This window comes from Microcebus murinus, unplaced genomic scaffold (assembly GCF_040939455.1).
Source record: "Microcebus murinus isolate Inina unplaced genomic scaffold, M.murinus_Inina_mat1.0 scaf029_hap2_Mmur4.0, whole genome shotgun sequence".
Taxonomy (NCBI): Eukaryota; Metazoa; Chordata; class Mammalia; order Primates; family Cheirogaleidae; genus Microcebus; species Microcebus murinus.
The window spans coordinates 141,786-153,930 of record NW_027438975.1 but is presented as its reverse complement, the minus strand read 5'-3'; the positions used below and the strand labels follow the sequence as shown (position 1 = coordinate 153,930).

At 62.4% G+C, this 12,145-nt stretch overlaps 3 pseudogenes; all 3 read right to left on the bottom strand.

Moving 5' to 3' along the window:
* Positions 1 to 3,000: 3,000 nt before the first annotated feature.
* On the bottom strand, positions 3,001 to 3,119 carry LOC142868329 (uncharacterized; annotated as a pseudogene).
* Positions 3,120 to 6,941: 3,822 nt separating this feature from the next.
* On the bottom strand, positions 6,942 to 7,060 carry LOC142868328 (uncharacterized; annotated as a pseudogene).
* A 3,822-nt stretch (positions 7,061 to 10,882) lies between these two features.
* On the bottom strand, positions 10,883 to 11,001 carry LOC142868340 (uncharacterized; annotated as a pseudogene).
* Positions 11,002 to 12,145: the final 1,144 nt, after the last annotated feature.

The following is a 12,145-nucleotide window of genomic DNA, read 5'->3' as shown; positions in this document are numbered from 1 at the left end:
GTGCACCGCAAAGAGTTTCCTAATCCATCTGTGAGGGTGGCAACCGAAAGAGAATTTTAGAGCTGACAGAATAGGCGAGGAAAGGCATAAGAGATTTCCACACCCAGTAAGGAAGCCTTTCCCGAAGTGGAAGAAAGAAAGGAGCAAACAGAGACACCGGTAGCCCGCCCGGATCAGAGTCTGCCCCTGAGAGAAAGTACCCTGACCAGGTTCACCCGTGGGTGGGTCGCGAGCTAGCGGCACTCAGAAGAGCGAGGCCCGCAGTCTGTGCAGAAGACACCTGCACTCGGGTGTGTGTGGCGGCACAATTCACAAGCAGCTCCAGATGTTAAACCAAGGAGAAGCCAGGGAGTTCCCAACGCCCCAGGTGTCCTCAGCCCACGACTGGCTGCTGTGGGAATGCGAAGCCCGGCTCCTTGTCTCAGAGCGGGGCAACCAGGAGGTGTGATGTCCACCCCGGGGTTCCCAGGAGGATCAGACTGAAGCTGGGACTTGGCCTGAAAGTGTCCCCTCGCATGGCCACCCCCTTCCCCTTCCTGCTCCTCTACTCCTGGTGCCCCTCCATCCAGGGGCCAGACCTTAAAGAGTCACCCGCAAGAGAATCCTGGTCCCAAAGGAGCCTTCTGGGGGACCCCTGCTGAGAGAGGTTGTGGGCATGGCCCGCTGGGGCTCTGCCCGACCCAGGGCTGAGAGATGCAACCTCCCAGCTCTGGGTCCCTGCAGGAAGTGTTGGCAAGCACAGGGCCAGTCCTCCAAAGGCCCAGGTGCAGGGAGCCCAGGCCAAGCAGCCTGTGGAAGAAGCCACATGCTGTGCCACCCCGGGGAACACCACTGCAGGCCACGGCCCTTCCCACCTCCTCCTCCTCCTCCTCCTCCTCCTCCTCCCACCCCGCCCCCGCCCCCGCCCCCACATGGCACAGGGCCCAGAGACACCTCAGACACTTGCTACCCAAAGTGCAAAGGGCATCAGTTGCTCCTCCAAACCCCCCCCCCCAGCCCAGCAGACCACGTTGTCCAGCCAGCCCCCGGGCCTCCCTGGGGTGCCCAGCACAAAAGTGCAGACACCCACCGGACCCTCAATCTCAGTTTTCGGATGTTTTTGCCACTCTAAGGACCCGCAGGCCAGCTGGGCCTTCTGGCAGGACAGAGAGCCCCGGAATCCGACGTGGAGAGCTGGGTATACGTCCCCATGAGGAGGCGGTCCCCACCTCCGCGGCTATCCCCTTGCGGGGAGCGGCAGCCGCGGGGCCTCAGAGAAGACACCAGGCTGGGCCCCCACGGCACAGCGGGAGCACGTCCCCCGCAGGCCACTTAGCGACGGCGGCCAGCCGGCGGACGGTTGGGTTGCACGAGACGCTGCGGCCGCCCTGCTACCGGGTTCCTGGGAGGGCGTCCTGGAACCAGCGTCCACACCAAGCCCTTGGAAGGCCCAGGCGACGGAGGAGCCCCGTCAGGCAGGGGCCGAGGACGGTGACGGCCCGGGCGGGGACGAGCGTGTCAGGCAGGGGCAGAGGACGGTGACAGGTGATAGGCCGGGCGGGAAGGAGTCAGTCAGGCAGGGGCCGTGGAGGAGACGGGCTGGGTAAGGGTTAGGGTTAGTGTCAGGGCACAAGTCACAATCGCAAAGACCTGGAAGCCACCCGAGTGCCCATCGACCCACGAGTGGGTAAATAAAATGTGGCGCGTGGACACCACGGAGTGCTATTCGGCTATGAGGAGCAGCGGTGAGGGGGCACCTCTCGTGGTTCTCCTGGCCAGAGCTGGAACCCGTTCCAGTAAGCCAAGTATCCCAAGAATGGACACACGAGCACCACGTGCTCGCGCTCACCAGCAAATGGGTACGAACCGATGGACACCTAAGTGGACACAGAGGAATCACCTTCTTCGGGTGGGTGTCGGGCGGGTGGGGGGAGGGGATGGGCATACACATCCATTAGGAATGGGGTGGGTACGCACCGACTGGGGGATGGGCGCACTTGAAGCTCTGACCCGAGGGGGGAGGCTGGGAGAGGGCAACGCACCCGACCTTAACATTGGTGCCCCCACAATATGCTGGAACAACATGAGAGGTAAATGAATAAGAACACGGGGGGGGGGGAGGGGGGCACGGGCAACACATGTCACCTTAATACTTGGACTCCCATCATCTGCTTGAAAAGAGAGAGAAAAGAAAATGCAATAATAGAGATAAGAGACACTTTTTAAAAATAATGAATCCGGCCGGGCGCTGTGGCTCACGCCTGTAATCCTAGCTCTTGGGAGGCCGAGGCGGGCGGATTGCTCAAGGTCAGGAGTTCAAAACCAGCCTGAGCAAGAGCGAGACCCCGTCTCTACTATAAATAGAAAGAAATTAATTGGCCAACTGATATATATATAAAAAATTAGCGGGGCATGGTGGCGCATGCCTGCAGTCCCAGCTACCCTGGAGGCTGAGGCAGAAGGATCACTCGAGCCCAGGAGTTTGAAGTTGCTGTGAGCTAGGCTGACGCCACGGCACTCACTCTAGCCTGGGCAACAAACCGAGACTCTGTCTCAAAAAAAAAAAAAAAAAAAATGAATCCGAAGAGAAAAGTAAAAGGAGGCCTGTGGAGCAGGTCTGGGTGTGACTCCGGATCCCCGAACATCAGGTGCCACCACCAAAGATTCCTACGTGTAGCCCATAGAACCCCAAAAGCAACGGGAGGAGTTCTGGTCACATACTCCCTCAAAATGACATCCTGGCCTTCTTCTGGAACTCCCTCCCCTCTCAGACTCTCAAGGTTTCCTCCAGCGTGTCGGCTCCCACAGAGCAGACCTTTGGTCTGAGACCTGACTGTCCAGAAGCCACGCATGCTGCCGCGTGGCGGCGGTGTCACGGCTCGGGACAAGAGGAGGCCCAACGGCGCGGGCTGGGGCGCCAGGCACCGCGGCGGGCGCTGAGGGTGGGGGTCACCCCCACCCCGGGCCGCCCCCGCACTCCCAGAAACGCGACAGAACCAGAGGCAAAAAAAAAAAAGAAGAAGCCTACGGCACCCGGTATTCCCGGGCGGTCTCCCATCCAAGTTCTAACCAGGCCCGACCCTGCTTAGCTTCCGAGACCAGACGGGATCGGGCGCGTTCGGGGTGGTGTGGCCGTGGACGGCGGAGGGCGCCCCTGCCCCGCTCAAGAAGCCGAGCCTCTCTGCGCTTCCCCGCCGCCTCCTCCCGCCCCAGGCCCCGCGCCGGGTCGGGCCTGTTGAGTTCGCCGGCCGGGTCCCGCGGGCTCCGAGGGACGGGGGGTGACAGGCGGGGCGGGCAGGGAGCGGCGGGCCGGGGTTGGGGGCTGTCTCTGTACACACACACACTCACACTCACACTCACTCACTCACTCACACTCACACAAGATGCGCCTCCACGGCTGGACCCGCCCAGGTGGAGACCTTCAAGCCCCCCTCCTCTCCTCGCCTGGCCTCCTTCACCTCCCCGCCCCCCACCCCCAGCGCGCCGGGGCCGCAGACTGCGCACGGGCGGGAGGGGCGGGGCGCTCGCCCTTTGACCCCAGCCAGGGGCGGCCCTCCCCCACAACCCCTTTCAGCTGCGCCCCCCACCCTGTGGCCCGGCGGCCGCCTATTCCCCCGGGCCAGGGCTGGGGCACAGCGCACGGGGGAGGGGAGCCAGTGTATGGGGCGTCTCTCTCTCTCGAAATGTGTCCCATGGGTGGGGTTGGGTGGGGTGGCGTGGTTTGTGGGGCGCTGAAGAAATCAGTCCCCTCCATCTCCTCCCTCTGGAAAACACCCAAGCCCTTGGAGAACTGCCCGCACCGCTACCGTGGGGGCCGGGACCCTCCTCTGTGTCCTCCTGTGGCCCAGTCCAAGGGGCCTGGGCCTGGCCGGGGCTGCACTGGACCCCAACCACCCTGGCGTGTGGACTCGCTAAAAATCGGCCATTAGATATTGGATTCCAGCGTCATTGAGGTCATTTCACTAATGAGTGCACCGCAAAGAGTTTCCTAATCCATCTGTGAGGGTGGCAACCGAAAGAGAATTTTAGAGCTGACAGAATAGGCGAGGAAAGGCATAGGAGATTTCCACACCCAGTAAGGAAGCCTTTCCCGAAGTGGAAGAAAGAAAGGAGCAAACAGAGACACCGGTAGCCCGCCCGGATCAGAGTCTGCCCCTGAGAGAAAGTACCCTGACCAGGTTCACCCGTGGGTGGGTCGCGAGCTAGCGGCATTCAGAAGAGCGAGGCCCGCAGTCTGTGCAGAAGACACCTGCACTCGGGTGTGTGTGGCGGCACAATTCACAAGCAGCTCCAGATGTTAAACCAAGGAGAAGCCAGGGAGTTCCCAACGCCCCAGGTGTCCTCAGCCCACGACTGGCTGCTGTGGGAATGCGAAGCCCGGCTCCTTGTCTCAGAGCGGGGCAACCAGGAGGTGTGATGTCCACCCCGGGGTTCCCAGGAGGATCAGACTGAAGCTGGGACTTGGCCTGAAAGTGTCCCCTCGCATGGCCACCCCCTTCCCCTTCCTGCACCTCTACTCCTGGTGCCCCTCCATCCAGGGGCCAGACCTTAAAGAGTCACCCGCAAGAGAATCCTGGTCCCAAAGGAGCCTTCTGGGGGACCCCTGCTGAGAGAGGTTGTGGGCATGGCCCGCTGGGGCTCTGCCCGACCCAGGGCTGAGAGATGCAACCTCCCAGCTCTGGGTCCCTGCAGGAAGTGTTGGCAAGCACAGGGCCAGTCCTCCAAAGGCCCAGGTGCAGGGAGCCCAGGCCAAGCATCCCGTGGAAGAAGCCACATGCTGTGCCACCCCGGGGAACACCACTGCAGGCCACGGCCCTTCCCACCTCCTCCTCCTCCTCCTCCTCCTCCTCCTCCTCCCACCCCGCCCCCGCCCCCACATGGCACAGGGCCCAGAGACACCTCAGACACTTGCTACCCAAAGTGCAAAGGGCATCAGTTGCTCCTCCAAACCCCCCCCCAGCCCAGCAGACCACGTTGTCCAGCCAGCCCCCGGGCCTCCCTGGGGTGCCCAGCACAAAAGTGCAGACACCCACCGGACCCTCAATCTCAGTTTTCGGATGTTTTTGCCACTCTAAGGACCCGCAGGCCAGCTGGGCCTTCTGGCAGGACAGAGAGCCCCGGAATCCGACGTGGAGAGCTGGGTATACGTCCCCATGAGGAGGCGGTCCCCACCTCCGCGGCTATCCCCTTGCGGGGAGCGGCAGCCGCGGGGCCTCAGAGAAGACACCAGGCTGGGCCCCCACGGCACAGCGGGAGCACGTCCCCCGCAGGCCACTTAGCGACGGCGGCCAGCCGGCGGACGGTTGGGTTGCACGAGACGCTGCGGCCGCCCTGCTACCGGGTTCCTGGGAGGGCGTCCTGGAACCAGCGTCCACACCAAGCCCTTGGAAGGCCCAGGCGACGGAGGAGCCCCGTCAGGCAGGGGCCGAGGACGGTGACGGCCCGGGCGGGGACGAGCGTGTCAGGCAGGGGCAGAGGACGGTGACAGGTGATAGGCCGGGCGGGAAGGAGTCAGTCAGGCAGGGGCCGTGGAGGAGACGGGCTGGGTAAGGGTTAGGGTTAGTGTCAGGGCACAAGTCACAATCGCAAAGACCTGGAAGCCACCCGAGTGCCCATCGACCCACGAGTGGGTAAATAAAATGTGGCGCGTGGACACCACGGAGTGCTATTCGGCTATGAGGAGCAGCGGTGAGGGGGCACCTCTCGTGGTTCTCCTGGCCAGAGCTGGAACCCGTTCCAGTAAGCCAAGTATCCCAAGAATGGACACACGAGCACCACGTGCTCGCGCTCACCAGCAAATGGGTACGAACCGATGGACACCTAAGTGGACACAGAGGAATCACCTTCTTCGGGTGGGTGTCGGGCGGGTGGGGGGAGGGGATGGGCATACACATCCATTAGGAATGGGGTGGGTACGCACCGACTGGGGGATGGGCGCACTTGAAGCTCTGACCCGAGGGGGGAGGCTGGGAGAGGGCAACGCACCCGACCTTAACATTGGTGCCCCCACAATATGCTGGAACAACATGAGAGGTAAATGAATAAGAACACGGGGGGGGGGAGGGGGGCACGGGCAACACATGTCACCTTAATACTTGGACTCCCATCATCTGCTTGAAAAGAGAGAGAAAAGAAAATGCAATAATAGAGATAAGAGACACTTTTTAAAAATAATGAATCCGGCCGGGCGCTGTGGCTCACGCCTGTAATCCTAGCTCTTGGGAGGCCGAGGCGGGCGGATTGCTCAAGGTCAGGAGTTCAAAACCAGCCTGAGCAAGAGCGAGACCCCGTCTCTACTATAAATAGAAAGAAATTAATTGGCCAACTGATATATATATAAAAAATTAGCGGGGCATGGTGGCGCATGCCTGCAGTCCCAGCTACCCTGGAGGCTGAGGCAGAAGGATCACTCGAGCCCAGGAGTTTGAAGTTGCTGTGAGCTAGGCTGACGCCACGGCACTCACTCTAGCCTGGGCAACAAACCGAGACTCTGTCTCAAAAAAAAAAAAAAAAAAATGAATCCGAAGAGAAAAGTAAAAGGAGGCCTGTGGAGCAGGTCTGGGTGTGACTCCGGATCCCCGAACATCAGGTGCCACCACCAAAGATTCCTACGTGTAGCCCATAGAACCCCAAAAGCAACGGGAGGAGTTCTGGTCACATACTCCCTCAAAATGACATCCTGGCCTTCTTCTGGAACTCCCTCCCCTCTCAGACTCTCAAGGTTTCCTCCAGCGTGTCGGCTCCCACAGAGCAGACCTTTGGTCTGAGACCTGACTGTCCAGAAGCCACGCATGCTGCCGCGTGGCGGCGGTGTCACGGCTCGGGACAAGAGGAGGCCCAACGGCGCGGGCTGGGGCGCCAGGCACCGCGGCGGGCGCTGAGGGTGGGGGTCACCCCCACCCCGGGCCGCCCCCGCACTCCCAGAAACGCGACAGAACCAGAGGCAAAAAAAAAAAAGAAGAAGCCTACGGCACCCGGTATTCCCGGGCGGTCTCCCATCCAAGTTCTAACCAGGCCCGACCCTGCTTAGCTTCCGAGACCAGACGGGATCGGGCGCGTTCGGGGTGGTGTGGCCGTGGACGGCGGAGGGCGCCCCTGCCCCGCTCAAGAAGCCGAGCCTCTCTGCGCTTCCCCGCCGCCTCCTCCCGCCCCAGGCCCCGCGCCGGGTCGGGCCTGTTGAGTTCGCCGGCCGGGTCCCGCGGGCTCCGAGGGACGGGGGGTGACAGGCGGGGCGGGCAGGGAGCGGCGGGCCGGGGTTGGGGGCTGTCTCTGTACACACACACACTCACACTCACACTCACTCACTCACTCACACTCACACAAGATGCGCCTCCACGGCTGGACCCGCCCAGGTGGAGACCTTCAAGCCCCCCTCCTCTCCTCGCCTGGCCTCCTTCACCTCCCCGCCCCCCACCCCCAGCGCGCCGGGGCCGCAGACTGCGCACGGGCGGGAGGGGCGGGGCGCTCGCCCTTTGACCCCAGCCAGGGGCGGCCCTCCCCCACAACCCCTTTCAGCTGCGCCCCCCACCCTGTGGCCCGGCGGCCGCCTATTCCCCCGGGCCAGGGCTGGGGCACAGCGCACGGGGGAGGGGAGCCAGTGTATGGGGCGTCTCTCTCTCTCGGGATGTGTCCCATGGGTGGGGTGGGGTGGGGTGGCGTGGTTTGTGGGGCGCTGAAGAAATCAGTCCCCTCCATCTCCTCCCTCTGGAAAACACCCAAGCCCTTGGAGAACTGCCCGCACCGCTACCGTGGGGGCCGGGACCCTCCTCTGTGTCCTCCTGTGGCCCAGTCCAAGGGGCCTGGGCCTGGCCGGGGCTGCACTGGACCCCAACCACCCTGGCGTGTGGACTCGCTAAAAATCGGCCATTAGATATTGGATTCCAGCGTCATTGAGGTCATTTCACTAATGAGTGCACCGCAAAGAGTTTCCTAATCCATCTGTGAGGGTGGCAACCGAAAGAGAATTTTAGAGCTGACAGAATAGGCGAGGAAAGGCATAGGAGATTTCCACACCCAGTAAGGAAGCCTTTCCCGAAGTGGAAGAAAGAAAGGAGCAAACAGAGACACCGGTAGCCCGCCCGGATCAGAGTCTGCCCCTGAGAGAAAGTACCCTGACCAGGTTCACCCGTGGGTGGGTCGCGAGCTAGCGGCATTCAGAAGAGCGAGGCCCGCAGTCTGTGCAGAAGACACCTGCACTCGGGTGTGTGTGGCGGCACAATTCACAAGCAGCTCCAGATGTTAAACCAAGGAGAAGCCAGGGAGTTCCCAACGCCCCAGGTGTCCTCAGCCCACGACTGGCTGCTGTGGGAATGCGAAGCCCGGCTCCTTGTCTCAGAGCGGGGCAACCAGGAGGTGTGATGTCCACCCCGGGGTTCCCAGGAGGATCAGACTGAAGCTGGGACTTGGCCTGAAAGTGTCCCCTCGCATGGCCACCCCCTTCCCCTTCCTGCACCTCTACTCCTGGTGCCCCTCCATCCAGGGGCCAGACCTTAAAGAGTCACCCGCAAGAGAATCCTGGTCCCAAAGGAGCCTTCTGGGGGACCCCTGCTGAGAGAGGTTGTGGGCATGGCCCGCTGGGGCTCTGCCCGACCCAGGGCTGAGAGATGCAACCTCCCAGCTCTGGGTCCCTGCAGGAAGTGTTGGCAAGCACAGGGCCAGTCCTCCAAAGGCCCAGGTGCAGGGAGCCCAGGCCAAGCATCCCGTGGAAGAAGCCACATGCTGTGCCACCCCGGGGAACACCACTGCAGGCCACGGCCCTTCCCACCTCCTCCTCCTCCTCCTCCTCCTCCTCCTCCTCCCACCCCGCCCCCGCCCCCACATGGCACAGGGCCCAGAGACACCTCAGACACTTGCTACCCAAAGTGCAAAGGGCATCAGTTGCTCCTCCAAACCCCCCCCCAGCCCAGCAGACCACGTTGTCCAGCCAGCCCCCGGGCCTCCCTGGGGTGCCCAGCACAAAAGTGCAGACACCCACCGGACCCTCAATCTCAGTTTTCGGATGTTTTTGCCACTCTAAGGACCCGCAGGCCAGCTGGGCCTTCTGGCAGGACAGAGAGCCCCGGAATCCGACGTGGAGAGCTGGGTATACGTCCCCATGAGGAGGCGGTCCCCACCTCCGCGGCTATCCCCTTGCGGGGAGCGGCAGCCGCGGGGCCTCAGAGAAGACACCAGGCTGGGCCCCCACGGCACAGCGGGAGCACGTCCCCCGCAGGCCACTTAGCGACGGCGGCCAGCCGGCGGACGGTTGGGTTGCACGAGACGCTGCGGCCGCCCTGCTACCGGGTTCCTGGGAGGGCGTCCTGGAACCAGCGTCCACACCAAGCCCTTGGAAGGCCCAGGCGACGGAGGAGCCCCGTCAGGCAGGGGCCGAGGACGGTGACGGCCCGGGCGGGGACGAGCGTGTCAGGCAGGGGCAGAGGACGGTGACAGGTGATAGGCCGGGCGGGAAGGAGTCAGTCAGGCAGGGGCCGTGGAGGAGACGGGCTGGGTAAGGGTTAGGGTTAGTGTCAGGGCACAAGTCACAATCGCAAAGACCTGGAAGCCACCCGAGTGCCCATCGACCCACGAGTGGGTAAATAAAATGTGGCGCGTGGACACCACGGAGTGCTATTCGGCTATGAGGAGCAGCGGTGAGGGGGCACCTCTCGTGGTTCTCCTGGCCAGAGCTGGAACCCGTTCCAGTAAGCCAAGTATCCCAAGAATGGACACACGAGCACCACGTGCTCGCGCTCACCAGCAAATGGGTACGAACCGATGGACACCTAAGTGGACACAGAGGAATCACCTTCTTCGGGTGGGTGTCGGGCGGGTGGGGGGAGGGGATGGGCATACACATCCATTAGGAATGGGGTGGGTACGCACCGACTGGGGGATGGGCGCACTTGAAGCTCTGACCCGAGGGGGGAGGCTGGGAGAGGGCAACGCACCCGACCTTAACATTGGTGCCCCCACAATATGCTGGAACAACATGAGAGGTAAATGAATAAGAACACGGGGGGGGGGAGGGGGGCACGGGCAACACATGTCACCTTAATACTTGGACTCCCATCATCTGCTTGAAAAGAGAGAGAAAAGAAAATGCAATAATAGAGATAAGAGACACTTTTTAAAAATAATGAATCCGGCCGGGCGCTGTGGCTCACGCCTGTAATCCTAGCTCTTGGGAGGCCGAGGCGGGCGGATTGCTCAAGGTCAGGAGTTCAAAACCAGCCTGAGCAAGAGCGAGACCCCGTCTCTACTATAAATAGAAAGAAATTAATTGGCCAACTGATATATATATAAAAAATTAGCGGGGCATGGTGGCGCATGCCTGCAGTCCCAGCTACCCTGGAGGCTGAGGCAGAAGGATCACTCGAGCCCAGGAGTTTGAAGTTGCTGTGAGCTAGGCTGACGCCACGGCACTCACTCTAGCCTGGGCAACAAACCGAGACTCTGTCTCAAAAAAAAAAAAAAAAAAATGAATCCGAAGAGAAAAGTAAAAGGAGGCCTGTGGAGCAGGTCTGGGTGTGACTCCGGATCCCCGAACATCAGGTGCCACCACCAAAGATTCCTACGTGTAGCCCATAGAACCCCAAAAGCAACGGGAGGAGTTCTGGTCACATACTCCCTCAAAATGACATCCTGGCCTTCTTCTGGAACTCCCTCCCCTCTCAGACTCTCAAGGTTTCCTCCAGCGTGTCGGCTCCCACAGAGCAGACCTTTGGTCTGAGACCTGACTGTCCAGAAGCCACGCATGCTGCCGCGTGGCGGCGGTGTCACGGCTCGGGACAAGAGGAGGCCCAACGGCGCGGGCTGGGGCGCCAGGCACCGCGGCGGGCGCTGAGGGTGGGGGTCACCCCCACCCCGGGCCGCCCCCGCACTCCCAGAAACGCGACAGAACCAGAGGCAAAAAAAAAAAAGAAGAAGCCTATGGCACCCGGTATTCCCGGGCGGTCTCCCATCCAAGTTCTAACCAGGCCCGACCCTGCTTAGCTTCCGAGACCAGACGGGATCGGGCGCGTTCGGGGTGGTGTGGCCGTGGACGGCGGAGGGCGCCCCTGCCCCGCTCAAGAAGCCGAGCCTCTCTGCGCTTCCCCGCCGCCTCCTCCCGCCCCAGGCCCCGCGCCGGGTCGGGCCTGTTGAGTTCGCCGGCCGGGTCCCGCGGGCTCCGAGGGACGGGGGGTGACAGGCGGGGCGGGCAGGGAGCGGCGGGCCGGGGTTGGGGGCTGTCTCTGTACACACACACACTCACACTCACACTCACTCACTCACTCACACTCACACAAGATGCGCCTCCACGGCTGGACCCGCCCAGGTGGAGACCTTCAAGCCCCCCTCCTCTCCTCGCCTGGCCTCCTTCACCTCCCCGCCCCCCACCCCCAGCGCGCCGGGGCCGCAGACTGCGCACGGGCGGGAGGGGCGGGGCGCTCGCCCTTTGACCCCAGCCAGGGGCGGCCCTCCCCCACAACCCCTTTCAGCTGCGCCCCCCACCCTGTGGCCCGGCGGCCGCCTATTCCCCCGGGCCAGGGCTGGGGCACAGCGCACGGGGGAGGGGAGCCAGTGTATGGGGCGTCTCTCTCTCTCGGGATGTGTCCCATGGGTGGGGTGGGGTGGGGTGGCGTGGTTTGTGGGGCGCTGAAGAAATCAGTCCCCTCCATCTCCTCCCTCTGGAAAACACCCAAGCCCTTGGAGAACTGCCCGCACCGCTACCGTGGGGGCCGGGACCCTCCTCTGTGTCCTCCTGTGGCCCAGTCCAAGGGGCCTGGGCCTGGCCGGGGCTGCACTGGACCCCAACCACCCTGGCGTGTGGACTCGCTAAAAATCGGCCATTAGATATTGGATTCCAGCGTCATTGAGGTCATTTCACTAATGAGTGCACCGCAAAGAGTTTCCTAATCCATCTGTGAGGGTGGCAACCGAAAGAGAATTTTAGAGCTGACAGAATAGGCGAGGAAAGGCATAGGAGATTTCCACACCCAGTAAGGAAGCCTTTCCCGAAGTGGAAGAAAGAAAGGAGCAAACAGAGACACCGGTAGCCCGCCCGGATCAGAGTCTGCCCCTGAGAGAAAGTACCCTGACCAGGTTCACCCGTGGGTGGGTCGCGAGCTAGCGGCATTCAGAAGAGCGAGGCCCGCAGTCTGTGCAGAAGACACCTGCACTCGGGTGTGTGTGGCGGCACAATTCACAA